Genomic DNA, 14,928 nt, shown 5'->3' with positions numbered 1-14,928 from the left:
TAAGGTAAAAAGAGATTATTGAGGATAAAATTTGTACTGGATAACTAAAACTGGGCAGTAGAAGATCTTGCCTGGTCTGATGCGTCTCAATTTCTGCAGTGATTTAGATGGTAGGGCATAAACAACAGGAAAAATTGATTCATCCTGTATATTGGAGGTTCTGACGGTTGGGTAGTAGTGTAATGACATGGGACATTTTCTTGGCACATTTTGGACCACTTAGGTAGGCTGTGACGTTTAAACGATGCTCAGTTGGTAATGAGTATTGCTTCACACCATCCCTTTATGACCACGGTGTACCCATCTTCTGATGGCTCAAATCATCTCAAACTGGTTTTTCGAACATGACAGTGAGTTCATTGCATTCAAATAGCAGTAACCAGATCTCAGTCCGGTAGAGCTTTGGGTTGCTGCAAGTTTGTCAATCCACTGTATGTGAATGGATAAAAAAGGAGGCAAGGGTTTTCTTTTTCATATTTCCCTTACTGTCTCTTCTTATCAACATCTCTGACTATTCCTCAAAAGCATGTAAAATCAGTTAACGAATCCAAATATAAAGGCATGTCAAGCTGTGTTGTGCAGGAATTACAGAAAAGTGGCTCTCTGCTTTTGTATTTATAGTAGATCAAAGCTAGCACAAAACTGGGTAAGTGTTAGCTCAGTATTAGTTGTTAGATGACTTGATAATGGGATAATGGTTCAGAAAACCAGATATTTTTTACGTTTTTAACAGTAACACGTATTCGGTTGTGCTGAAGCTCCCTCAGTGCTTCAGATAGATTCTGCTATATTCTACCCTAAACTTTACAAAGTGTAAATATTTTAACTCTGACATGCACTTATTCAGTGCCGTACAAAGCAAGAAAAATGCAATATGACAGGTTAGAAAAGTGTTATTTGCCACTGTGATGAGTTTAAAGACAGATCATGTTATTAAATAACATTAGCCTGTCTTAGCAATATATTTGTAACAGTGCAAAGAGCTGCCTTTTGCTCCGTGGAATATTATGACAACCCACACTACACCAATCAGGTTGTCTTGACACCCACAAATTTGTCTTCCATAAAATATGATTAGATTATTATTTAGCAGTAGCAGTATGCACTGATTAACACTGTCTAGACATTAAAATAGCAGCTAATAACTTAAAAAAGGCAACATCAGTTTTGTCAAAAATAAGTGAAATACAAACTTAGCCGTGTGCCGTCATGTTCTTTGTGCAAACACAACCTGCTGCTAAAAACACACTCTGAATGACTTTCTAAAAGAGTTGCCATAGCAACTCCACAATGGTAACAAAGTCATTCTGAGTTAGGTATTACAGTTAGGGGCAATGTAGACCCCAACACAAAAAGAAGAGCTGAAAGCTACATTACTGCCGTTTTGTATGATCTCTGTTCAGGTTTCACATCAAGGTGATATTACGCAATCCGTTTCCTAGGGCTCTTCTTTTCTCAACCTCCTTTGTGCTTATTATGGCAAACTTTTCTCAGTGTTTTTGTTCCCTTAAGGTTAGCCGTGAGCAAAGTGGCTTTGCTTGATGCTAAGTGTTCTCCTTCTGGAAATATACTGATGTGTTGGCAAGCAAAATGTAATTTTAGATTGCTTTGGAAATGCAAAGGCTAGATGAAGTCTGTCAGAGTCTTAACAGATTCCTGCGACCGTACTTGAACAGCGATTTGAACTTAGGCAGTGTAACTGTATGAATTAGGCACACACCAAATTATCCCCTGAGCAAAAATCTGTACTTTTTCCTATTTTTTATCTTAACTGACTGTTGTGCAATCACAACTCCTCAATCAAAATACAGTCTTGCCCCCCCCCCTCTCCCCACCCCAATCTTTGACTCTTCTTTGAATTTGATTTCTGAACACTTAGTCTCCCATCTAATCTTTACACCATTCTAGCTTAGCTTGTGTTTGGGGAGGACATATACTTCTGCAATACTGCAGTAAGAACATGTTTCAGTGACCTCCCTCCCCCAGCTATACATTTGGTAATGTCTGTTCCTTTGCACACAGCAAGATAAGTAAATCCCTGCTGCCTTTTTCACTTCCTGTAACGATATCTAGAACATCTGTTTGAACACACCTCTCCATTAGCATCACAGGGTGACAACTAAACCTTGTGGCTAAGTTGAACAGTGTGTGTGTGTTTGTTATAGAGCTTTCAAGGTGTGATAAAATGATATCAAGAAAAACAGGCTGCCCAAAAGGCTTCCAGTGAGGTTTATGCTAACAGTAATAAAAGACTCAAATACTCACAGCCAGCACAAGCTTTCTCTGATTCCTAAGTCACAGAATTAGGGTTGTCATTTGGACTGAAATATGAGGAGTAGCTGATGTTTAAGAGGTGAGGTGGCTTCTAAAGATGCAGAACTTATCCTGGATCGCTGATCAAATAAAGTATTGGACTGCAGGTATTTTATTACTGTTATCATTCTCAGCTGTGCATTTCCTAACCATGCCATTTTAGCTTTAGATGAAGTATTTTGGCCATGGTAGCTGAAATTCACCACAGCCCAATGAACTGTCCCAGTGAAAAATAGGGTGGACAGGGTTACCTCAGAAGAATGAACCATTAAAGACTTTGTAAAGCAATTGCTGAATAACTGCTTTTGACTACATAGGCCATAGTTCCTTTTTCAGAAAAATCCCTAACACCACAAATGGCTGTTCGGTTCCATTCATTCAGCTCTGTATTTTAGAGAATCAAAACTCATTCTATAGCTAGGAACTGCCTCGCTTGAGGCCTTGCTTTCGAGACTCAAAGCAGATTAATGCTTTGTCATATTAATTTCCCAGATTGTGGAAGGACTGTCAAATTTAGCCTTTTTTTACTCAAATGTGGAGGACGTAACTGCTGCATCCTTTTGATATCACCACAACTCGCTGAATCTTTTGATAGTCAGTTAAACGAGGGATCACTTCAGAAGCTTTTATATGCTCATTGCGAAGGTTCTCATGGAAAAGGGTGGATTCTCCACTTTGAGTAAGGGATGAGCATCTTGTATCTTGAAGTTGTGTGAAGTGGGGGAAGAGTGGAACTAAAAGTGACACTGACTGCAGTGATGTAAACACAGTCTCTTGTGGGCAGGTAATACTGTCAATTTCCTGTTTGATCAGCATTTCTATTTTCACCTATGGCTGAAATAAGTTTTCTCCAAAGGGTGCCTGGGCCCATCCATAGAAATTCAGTGTAGATCTGTTACTCCTTCATATCAAAAAAAGAGAGGGATGAGGTGGTTCAGGTATCTGACTAGACTACCCCCTTGACACCTGCTAGATGAGATAGTTAGGGCATGACAACCTACCCTGGGGCATACCCGGGACACTGTAGAGAGATTAAATCTCAGAGTTTCGGAACACCTCATGTCCTCTCAGAAGAGTTGAATAAGGTGGGTAGGTAAAGGTAGAGTGAAGTTGGGGCATCAGTGCTTAGATTGCAGTGCTCCACTTTCTGGACCGAGATAAGAAGTAGAAAATAGATGGATAGATGGACAGATGTTGGGATTCTCTCAGTATATAGTCAAATAATTAATTATGCTGCATTCGTGCACTCCATCTGACCTTAGTGGACATTGACACATGAAAAATTTACGTTGTAGGTGTTGCAAATGATTTGCATTTGAGCCCACTGGCTACCTTTTCACAGGTTTGAAAAGGTATAAGCTGACACTCAGTTTGATGGGTTATTTTTTATATGCCAGCAGAAGACAGCTTATTCCCCTGAGTAGACTGACAGAGGCATGATTGAAAGATGTGGAAACGTGAAGACGCGGAATTATTAATGAAAGCACTAGCTGATAATGTGAGCATGTGCTGATTATTTTAGTGTTTGTATCCGAAGCTGATGCCTGTGTGCTATGCAAATTGGAGGGATTCTGTGCATGCATTATGAACATTTTCTGTTACTGCTCACACAAGTTTCAGCTGCAGATGGAATGAGATTTGTTGTGTGTGTGTGTGTGTGTGTGTGTGTGTGTGTGTTTGTATTTCCATTTTGAGGTTTGTGTACATGTGAGTCATGAGTAATTCCCAGGACTAAAGTATCCCGGGAATTCCTGGGTTGAAATTTATCTTAGAAACTACACATGGCTGCACTGCCACTACTGTGTTTCCATCTTTAAATGTATTTTTAGGACTTGTTTTTCCCTTTGTCTGTGTTTCTATAAAAATAAGTAGAATCAGTGATGCATGGCCCCATTATAGTTTGGGAAAATATAATCTTGGTGTGTCCCGGATTACTCCATTTCAAAAATGGATTTACTGGCTTTCTATTATCATTTGTCCCTTTGCAACTCCCAGAATGTTAGATTACCTAAATAGCTAATTTGTTCAATTTATAACAATGACAGTTTAATGTCACTTTTCTTTTCACATTATCACCCATTGTGTTATTTTTTCGACCAGTATGTGGGCAAGTCTTGCATACTAATCAGTGTTGCCCTTCAAGCTGTTGTCCATACACTCATTAACTGTGCATAAGATGTGAAATCAATGTGACACTGTTATATGAAGACACTTGGTTTCGCATGTTGGCTGTTGTCTCACTCCAAACAGCCATCATATCTCAGTAAAATAAACAACAACGAGGACAGCATTACCCACGATTAATTATCCATGTAATCCTAACAACAATTAGTAGAAATAATGGGGGCACGGGAGGGACCAAGAAGCAGGCAAGGGTAGGGTGGAATTCTCCATCCACCCAGGCATTTTTTAACTTATTATCAGAGTGGACCAATCCGATGTGAGGCACATGGTGGGGGAGTCTTAAAAAAAGCATTGTTGGCAACCGGGACAAAAAGAAACAACTGGAGGAATATTTTGCATCTAACTGGGTATAACATTAGTATCTCAAAAGTAAAGATGGGTCATCCATCTTTTTTAAGGTAGACTTGCATATTTCTGCAATGCTAAACCACTTACTGCCTCTATTACAACAGCATGGCTTCATCAGTGTTATCCCTCTGTAGTTACATGGGCAGACCCCTAATTGTCCACAGCCACTCTTTTTTAATCTCTTCCATTTTCTACATTTATCAGCTCCTCAAATTTCTCCCTCCATCTTCTCAAGACACTCTGTTCTAGTGTTGGACAAGAATGTGAAAGATTAGGATAATTATGGGTAGTGATGGAAATGTGCTAACAAATGAACAGTTTCCAGTGACACCCCTTTGGCCAACAGCACTGGAGGCGGTCATTGATAACTGATTCAGAATCAAAATCTAATTTTTGAATGTTTGATTTTACGCTGTGGATGCACTTCCCGACACAACCCTCTCCATTTATCTGGGCTTGCACTAGAAATAAGCTGCTGTCCTTTAGTCCCCTGTGGCTGGGCTCCTCTGCCGACACTTTCACTGTCAAGAATTTCCCATTCAGCAATTTTTACATGCACTTAATTTTAGTTTTGTATCAGGCTGAGAAGATGTTTTTTCTTCTTCTTCTTTTTTTTTGTGCCATGCAAACACTGTTGGTTTGCAATATGCTGTAGTTATGTCATGCACTATGAATATAGCTAACAATTTAAGTAATGTTTATTGTACCATACTGAATTTCAGATGACACAAATGCTTTTCTTTGTTTGTGTGTTCACATAGGCCAGAATGCATTTGTGTGTTCCTATAAAGTGGTCATCTAAACAAGGTGGTGTGCCGTATGTGTCAATTTAGAAAATGCCTTTTAAATTCAGATCTTTCTTCCCTGCTGAGCAATTCAAATGGGTCACAATGCAATGTCCTCATACTTTTATGATATAGTTGGCAAATGCTATTTCAATGCAGCTGCAGGTGCTTTGAAAGCATTTTTCTAAATGCTTTGGGAATGTTTCTTAAATGGAACCATTGTGTCTACAAAAGCCATTTTAGTCCATTATGTCTCTGAAGAGCAGACAGGAAAATGATGAACTAATTCCTTTACATTCAGATACAAAAATCAGACAATCATATGTCATTTCTTTAAAAGAAAATATCTTTGTACGTGATTTCTGAAATAGTGCTTAATAAACATTAAATATGGTGGAGGAAAGGGAACCACTGCCAATGAGAGCTTGAAACTAGAGGAGTGCATTGGGAGAAAGTGATTGCAAAGCTAAAAGCGTGCTTTATTAAACAAAGCAAGTCCAGTGGATGATAAATAATCCAAAGAGAAAGAGCAAGAGAGCAAGGGACTGCTCACAGTCCTGTGAAAAACTAAGTCTACCTAATGATTCAGTGGCTTGTAGAACCACCTTTACCAACAATAAATTCTAAGTAATTGTTTTCTATATGACTAGCAGTTTCTCACATCATTGTGGTGGACCTTTGGCCCACTCTTCTTTACAACATTGCTTCAGTTCATTGAGGTTTTGTAAGCATTTGCATGTGCGGCTCTCTTAAAATCACACTATAGCATTTTACTTGGTATGGACTTTCTTTTCAGCAATTCTGTTGGAGATTTGTTGCTGTGCTGTTGAATTAACCAGTGTTGGATGGATGGCCTCACATTTGACTCTTGGATGCTTTGGAGTTATTGGTCAACTAAATGACTGCAAGGTGGAAAACAAGCCCAAGTCATTACCCCTTCACCACTGTGCTTGATAGTTGATAAGAGTTTGTGCTTATATGCTCTTTGATTTTTCCCAGATGTGGTCCTGTGAATTATGGCCAAACATCTCCACTTTGTTCTCTGTCTGAAGGACATTGGTCTTCATTTACTAATATCTATGTGGGAACTTTCTTACTCTGTGCAAAAAAAAGTTTGCATGCAACTTCACTGTCAGGTTTATGATGTGGCTAATGACGTTGGCTAATTTTGTTCTTAGCACCACATGTATGTTAGTAAAACAGACCACTGTAAATCAGCAGGCTCATGCTTGCTGCCTGCAATATGCATACTATTTTATACTGTCTGACTATGTTACAGTGTCCCAGAAAGTCACAATGAAGTTGTAAGATCAAAGCCTGCAAGTCTAAGGCAAAAAGACAGAGTAAGTCAGAGTCTAAAAACTTAAATGATAGTGTCTGACTTCCAAAGCTAGAAATGTGTTGACCTTTTTTATTTTTAAAGGGTAAGCAAAAATAAGTTTGGAATCAAAGCTGATATGAGTAAAGATTAACAGACTACAAGAAAAAGAAGAGAACTGGTGGAGGAAAATGAGCATACGATCAGCTAGTTTGAGATGAGAAACTCACTGCAATGAAAAAAGACATTTATAAAAATTTCAGATTTTCCAGCAGACGTGGGCTAGTGCCAAGAAAATAAACCATAAGTGATGACATCGAGCAATGACAGAAGGAATTTTGAATGAAAGATAAAATCATTTAAGGTAAGATGAGATAAGGAGTACTGCATTGGGTTTAAATTAAAAGGTTAAAACCACACCTTTCCCATTTTTTTTCTCAAATTTACAGTTAAAAGTTTTTTCTCATTAAATTGTAATTCAGAGCATTTTGTGGTTTATTTTGGAAAACTGTGAAGGAAATAATACTATTCAGTAGTGATAATAATAATAAATTACTAGTTGTAGTAGTAATTATAATCATTTTAAAGACTGGTGTTTTAATTTTCTAAGACTGCCAGATCCTCATGCGTCTGTACAAATGCCAAGAGACACGGCTACATTTGTTCTTAAGTATGAATGAATTCAGTTAAGAAAACATAGCAAAATCATGTATTTGTGCAGGGAACTTTTTGTACGCATTACTTATGCCCAGATTTGTGGTTAGTAAATTAAATCTCACTGCTCAGCTTAGTTAGAGGGAAGTTGTTGGATGTTTGCTCAGATGCAGCTTTTGCAAACCTAAGCTCTGGTGACATGTTCTTTCAAAAAAGACAAGGCTTTCTGCTGGGAATGCTTCCAAACAAGCCATACTTGTTCAGTCTTTCTGAACAAGCCTTTTTTTAAATGGTACAATCATGAAATTTAACATGCTACTTAAGGCCATGTAGCATGTGGCCATGTAGGAAAAAAAGCAACTTCTGCTTTTTTAAAAAACCTCACATTTGGTGATAATCAGTTAATCACGTGCATTGGATTAGCAGCACGTGGATGCTGCTTACCCTCTTTATTGCCCTGTAAGTAGTACGGGTGTCCTTATTTTTTCACATGACTGAAACTTAATTTAAATTTTCCAAACTATAATTCAATATATATAATAAATAATTTTTAGATATAATTTTTACTTTTTGGCAGCCTCGAGTGGCAGTTTGAGGAACTGCAGGTTTTGGTTGCTACATCATTAGCTTCATTTTTCAGGTTACTGCTTGGAATGCACAAAATCGTGCAAGAGTGGGCATATGAGCATTGCTGTAGCCACAGTGACTGAGCCACATAGGCTATGACCACTTAAATTTCTTGTTCGGTTGTGACTGATTGAAACTCTTCTTTCACAGAGGAAAGAGGAAGGAAGAATGACAAACAGCTACTGTAACTGTACATATTACAGTGAAAGCAGGATGGCTTCTAACAAGCTCAGCCACTAACAGGTTATTTATGTTCTATGCAACACACCATAGATACAGTCTTACCTGAGTGAATAATGCACACACTCATACCCTTGTACACACAAACCAATAGTTAGGTCAAGCATAAGGTGACCCAGCTAAGCAATAGGATGAAATTACAGTTCTTACACAGCCCTTGGCCCTGTGCCTGGTCAAAGTGATTGTCCCTGACACTGTGTAGTTGTGCCCACTCGTGTGTGTCTATACGGGAACACGAGATTGTTTGCGAGAGTTCTCGAAAAGTGGGAGTGATTCACCTGCATTGAATATCAAGTAAATGAATTATTTTTCCACAGAGGAGAGAAAAAGGAGATGGTGAAATTAATCTGAGGAGCCAGCTGTCTTTGTAGCCCGTGCACTTCGCTGATGATGTATTCTCCTGTCGGAAAAGAGGACGAGATGAGTAAGTGAAACCTTCGGTCTTAATGTTCACAATGACGCGATTTGCAGCGAGGATGTTTATTCAGAAGGGCAGCAGGTCAAATCAACTCACTTCCCTCGGGTAATTATGTTTGAATTGGGTTTAAAAGTGAACAGATTCTTCTTTGTCTAATAAGAGAAGTAGTCTCTTAACCTTTCTGCGATTGAAATGTTGGTCATTTTTGGAGATTTTTCTGGAGAAGCACCTAAATTTTTAAATTCAAATTGCAATGATGTAATGAGGAAATCGTATTTTGTTTGGATTGCTTTTGTTTGTTTTTTGCTAATGGAACACTTTTAAAGTATTATTTCTATCTATAATCTTTATACTGTATACTTAATATTCTACATGTACTTGCAAGTAGAGAAAGGAAATCCAAAGCCAGAATTTTGCTTCACACCACGACACGTCCAGCAGTCAGTAATAAAACTCGACCTCAGTCCTGCAGTAACGCTACTTCAAACATGTCTGCATCACTGAACTAATTGAGTGAGCTTTCTGAAAGAGCATAATTCAACCTCAGAGAGAGATTACATGTCTCCAAAATGTTGAAAATGTCAAGTGAGAAAATATGAATCAACATTTTTTTTGAAATCATATCAAGTACCATTAAATTACTGAATGTTAACTACTTTGATTTAAGAAAATAAGGCAATATTTTAGTAGGACAATATTTCAGTAATTCAGCACTTGAACTTGTTTTCCTGCAGTGGCCCCTAGATTCATAAACTGACTGACTTCTGTTTGCTGAACTAAAACAAATTTTCCACTAAAAGTCTCCTAAAATTACATATTTATGGCTACCTGATGCTTTGCTAAGCACAAAGTGGTGGCCCCAAACAGCGATTAGTCTGAATTGGTATGGCGTTTGCATGCCCGTGTGCTTGTGTTAGGTTAACTGGAGATTCTAAATTTGGATACAAGGTAAATAAATTGCCTAAAGTGTTTAAAACAAAGCTTTATATGGACATATGGGAAAATACTTTTGTAGTCTGAGGCACAAAATGTGCCATATAAATACTATTATAGTTACAAACAAGTAAAGGCAAATAGAGAAAACATTTTGACAGTTACCAGCATGTGTGCTAAACCTGCATTCTTTCTAATTGCCAACAGGGGGCAACTTGTCTGGCTGCAAAAAGACCTGTGTTTGCATAGAAGCCAATAAGAAAATGTCGGCGGGCTCACTTATGGGAGATTTATGCTCCAGCATACTTCATATATCTGCCTTTTAGTTTTTAATCTGTTTTGTCTGTTTGTGTATTAGCTCTTCCTATTTGGACAGTTACTGTGATGCCCTTGTTTTCTTACCTCTGCCAAGGAGGTTATGTCCTTGCTTGTCTGTTTGAAGGATTATTCAAAGATAGAATGAGTGCATCTTAGAATCAGCTGTTATCAAGTACTATCAACAAACATGCACATCAAAGTGTTTTTCATCTAATCATCCAGTCATTTTCATTGCACATCTGCTACATGGATCGGTACTACTTATCTTGTTGACGTTTGTCATTTTGGATGTCGAGACTATTGGATGAATTGTCATGACATTTGGTTCAGAAATGTTTGTCCTTAAATGATTGTTTTTTTGATAAATGTAGTTATTTTGCTATAATGTGCCATATCATTAATTGATCATAGCTAGAATTTGTGGTTACTGCTAACTAGTAAACGTGGGTTGAACTTTGAGGTAGCCAGCCTGTAAAGTTTGTCCAGTTTAAATTATTCTTTCGTGTATGTGTATGAGTGCACTTGAAGGCCTAACTTTATATGTCCACTATGTTGTTTTCAGCTTAGTTTTCCTCAGAGCAGTCTACACTGTTTTAAACATCAGGAAGAGGCATTGTTAACGTGCTAATCCAATTTATTTCATGGGTACATTAAGTTACTTGACAGGTAAATCCCACACAGCTCAATTACTGCTATATTCTGCATGCTTTTATCCAGTTGTATTTACCCCGAGGACACACTGGTCAAGCTGTGGTGTAGGAAATGCATAAAAATAATAACAACAGTTTTGTTCCCTTTTCCATGTGGGTATCACCCTGCATAACAAACAGTTTAGTTTAAAGAAAGGGGGGAAGGGGGGGCTCTCTCTTAGTCCAGCTTTTATTTTCATGCATCTGATATTATCTCATCCAAATAGACCACATTTTTATTAAATAAATTACTGTTTAATTCAATTCTCAGACACCAGCATTAATTGAAACGTGTTCTTGTTTGATGTTGTAGCATTTTATTTAATCAGTGCAATTATACACACACAAAACATTTCACTATTATAATGAGTAGTCTTCGTCACAAGCGGATGATTTTTAATCTTGAGGCTTTTTTTTTTCAATTCAGTAAGTCCACTTGAATGGTAAATAAGAAGATAGTAGTAGTAGTAGTGTAGTGTAGTGTATGAAGTTAGATACAGCATGAAATGGAGGAGATCTGATGGATGTGGGTTGCAAAGTAGCTTACAGATGCCCAGTAACTTTGGCCAGCCAAAATAGAGTAAATGGCATGGCCTATATGAGCTTTACCAAGTGGATGTGTAGAAGGGTAACGTTTGATGTGGGCTGGGAGTGGAATCTGGGGGACTGTGGGTAGGCCATAAAGTCAAGCTCAGCCAAAGACTATTTTTACTTAGTTCTCTAATGTGACCGTTAAAAACTTGTCAAGTTATAAATGTGCCAAAAGCTCTGTTTAGTTTTTTCTTCCTTTCTTTCTTTCTGTAGTCTTCAATGTAAATGTACCACCTCCTTCCCAATCCTAAACTACTGACACACCTACTTTCTACCTTAATAGCTCTGGCTTTCCATCCATTCTTAGCCATTGTGCTCAGCTCAGTTTTATAACTCTAGTCTGTTTGTTCCTAATGAACGTAGCTCTTTGTTTATCTTCTTTGCCTAAGGGGGCCTGCCTCATCAGAAAGTGATGAGGCAGAATCTGATGCTCACCCAACAGATTCTTGCTCCCAAATTGTCAAATACATTTAGTCAGGAACCCCTTCTCTTCAAATTTGAATTCAAGGGTCATCTCTTTGCCTAATTTTCCAATCCAGCTAATACTCTTTTAATGTCCTTTCCTGACCTGGAGGGTACTGCTACATTATACTGTTTTGCTAGATTATACCTGTTTTTGCTTTTTAATGTGGATGTAGGACTGCTATTTTCAAACTGTAGTTTTCCTTTTATTGATTTCCCTTTTCTGGCACTGTGTGGTTACTAATTTCACTGTTTACCATGGTTACTGGTCTCATACAGTGACCGCTGAAGCTGAAGCTTCAGAGTTAGGCCTCAGTCACACAGGCCCAGAGGCCACTGGGAAACCATCTGCCAACCACCAGTCAGAAAGGAAGTCTATGTCTCTCCAAACTGGTTGGAAAGTTTTTGCTGGCAATGAACTTCGTCGCAAAGAGAGTGCTGCACTGAAAACCTTCTTGTGGTTGCTTTGGTCATTAGCAGATTGCCTCGTTTTCCTGCATTTTGCACTAAGATATCGACTTGTTTGCGAACAGCTAAACACTGAGTGGTTTTGAAACTTGTTTGGCACAATGCAAACAAGAAATGGAGAAATTAAATGCAAGTATTCTCAGTTTCTTTGTTACATAACTCCTCCATGCAAACTATGGATGACTGTGCAATTGCTTTGGTTGCTAGCAGACTGCTACAGAGCTTTTTAGTGCAACACCTCTACAACCAGTTTCACAGCCAGTAACATCCAGCTGCCATTCGCCAAAGCCATGAGGAATACTAGTTGCCAGCCGGTCACTGACCTGTTCTTGGCTTTACCAACAGATTTCACAGTGACTCCCAGCAATCTTCAGCTACTACTCACCAGCTGGTTGAGGAATACCCATTTTGCCAGGGGCTCCAAACCAGTCTCTACGCCTGTGTCACTGAGGCCTAACGCTGGTATGTGACAATGTGGGAGGCAGAATAGATTCCACACAAATAGCAGTTCAAATGGCTCTCCATGTAATAGCTAAATAGCTTCATCACCCACATATATAGCAATAAATATAATTAGTAACACTATTTTATTTAACAGCATATGTCTTGTAACATTGCTTGGATCCACCTCTTTGGCTGTACCAGTTTTGCATGTCTTCACCTATTATCAGGTTGTACCTTTGGCAAAAAACAAACAACAATGAGCTTTCCTGTGTACAAGCGATTCAATTAAAAGGATAATTTCCAATAATCTGTATTATGTGTGTGACAGTGTATTATCACACAGTTCAAAGATTATTTATCCCTTATTTTTGCCACCTTAATAATATAATACTCAATTAAGCATGGCTATCATATGGCATACTTGTCTCCTGATTTAGAGCCAACTGTCCCTTTTAAAAGGTCTGTATCTCATTTGCATTGACCTGTTCCTCTGTGAGTATGCTCAGTGGGGAGTCGGCAGGAAGCACAGACGAGCCAAAGGAGGCAGTCATTTGAATGGCTGCATGAAATTAGTCAGGTGTTGGCACTGCATGGAGCATATCAATAGCAGCCCCCCTTCCGCCACCACAACCAGCAGCACTCCCCCTCTATCCCTCCACCCCCACCTTCCTCTCCTCAGTAATGTGAAGGAAACAAATGCATCTCACTAAAGACTCATCATTCCACCCAGATGATGTTTGTTGAAAGCCTAATGACTGTGTCTGTTAGCGCATGCGCACTCACGTCTGGCTGTGTCAAATTCAACCTGTCTAAATTTAGTTTGCTCCTTTCAAAATCCGCTATGTGCTAAACCAAACACAGCGCAGGCTCCTTTCCCACATCCTTCGAGGCACATTTCAAGCTATTAGCCACACTCTAAATAAGAAAATAAAAGGCAACATTGGCGCCTTCATAAGTTCTATATTTTCTGCCTGTATGGGAACCCACAAATGTTTCATCTTTTTTTTTGTATGTCCGCTTTTGAAGTGGAGGTCTTTTATCCTCAACCACTAATTTATAGTATTTATACTTTGTTTGTCCTTTAGTTGAATTGTGACCTCTGAGTATCACTTACTCTGGTAATTCTCCCTACAGCACTATTTGATGATGAGACATCAGGAATATGTACATGTATACACATGTATTTTATATATAACCATCCAAGAATAGGGATATATTTACAGATGCTTATACTGATGTGACTTGAAAACCTTGACTTAAAAATCTTTTTTTTTTTTTTTTTTGCACACACGCAAAAAAACAAAACAAATAAAAACTGAATTAGTCATTTGTTGATATGCTTAATTTGACTCGTGTTTAACCTGGCAAGTACTGATACTGCCAAGTAGTTGTTGTTGATACAGCGTTGGATAACAAATGACTCAACAAATGAGTGTTTCTGATGTCATCACAGGGAGGCCTGATGCAGATGCCAGCAAGGAGACTGTGTGGACGGCCTGAAAAACACAAATGACTTATGACCTATGTCAAAGTTTTCATATTTAGTTGTTAGTTTAAACTAGTACTCTACTACAACTATAGGATGATGGCATATAATAATTATATTGAATATTAGTTTGTTAAATTTGTTTTTTTTCTTGGAATGTCAGTCACACAGGCCATGAGGCTGGGGAAAACTTCTAGTGTGAAACTGGTCACAAAGAGGTAAACGGTGGGTGTAAGCCACACTAAGCTAATGTCACCTTATTTCCATGGTAGACAAAGGCTAATCTACAACACTATTGTGCTAGTTAATATCATGTTAATAAAGCTGTAGTGTCACACTGTACCAAGGACAATTTAATGCTTTCATTTTGGTCCTCACTCATAATTTGTATTTTTTAAACAGATGTGTTCGATTGGCCTCATTAGCTGCATCAACTTGTGACTTATCTTTTACTGTATTAACAAAATATACAATATGTATGCCTTTATATTCTTTTACAATGTGAAATGGTTAAACTAGCCATCTGAAAGAGGTTTTAAAGGACACATAAGTGTAATTTTAAGGATTATCATGTTGTGGTCATGCAAAACACTTAATATTTACATTTAATAGACAGAGGGAATGCACAGCACAGTCCTGAGATGTGAAAA

At 38.3% G+C, this 14,928-nt stretch overlaps 1 long non-coding RNA gene across 3 annotated transcripts in view; it reads left to right on the top strand.

The window, feature by feature from the left end:
• Positions 1-7,174: 7,174 nt before the first annotated feature.
• LOC102081524 (uncharacterized) overlaps positions 7,175-14,928 on the top strand; it is a 29,703-nt gene continuing 21,949 nt past the window's right edge. For 2 of the 3 annotated variants that reach the window (XR_002058146.2, XR_003216206.1), the window contains exons 1-3: positions 7,175-7,312; positions 8,380-8,472; positions 8,787-8,893. This is a non-coding gene — a long non-coding RNA (uncharacterized LOC102081524). Of the gene's footprint in view, positions 7,313-8,379; positions 8,473-8,786; positions 8,894-10,027; positions 10,320-14,928 lie in introns of those variants that run through there. The other variant, XR_001223974.3, reaches the window with a different exon arrangement.

This window comes from Oreochromis niloticus, linkage group LG23, assembly GCF_001858045.2.
Source record: "Oreochromis niloticus isolate F11D_XX linkage group LG23, O_niloticus_UMD_NMBU, whole genome shotgun sequence".
NCBI lineage: Eukaryota > Metazoa > Chordata > Actinopteri > Cichliformes > Cichlidae > Oreochromis > Oreochromis niloticus.
This window is presented reverse-complemented; position numbering and strand designations above follow the sequence as displayed.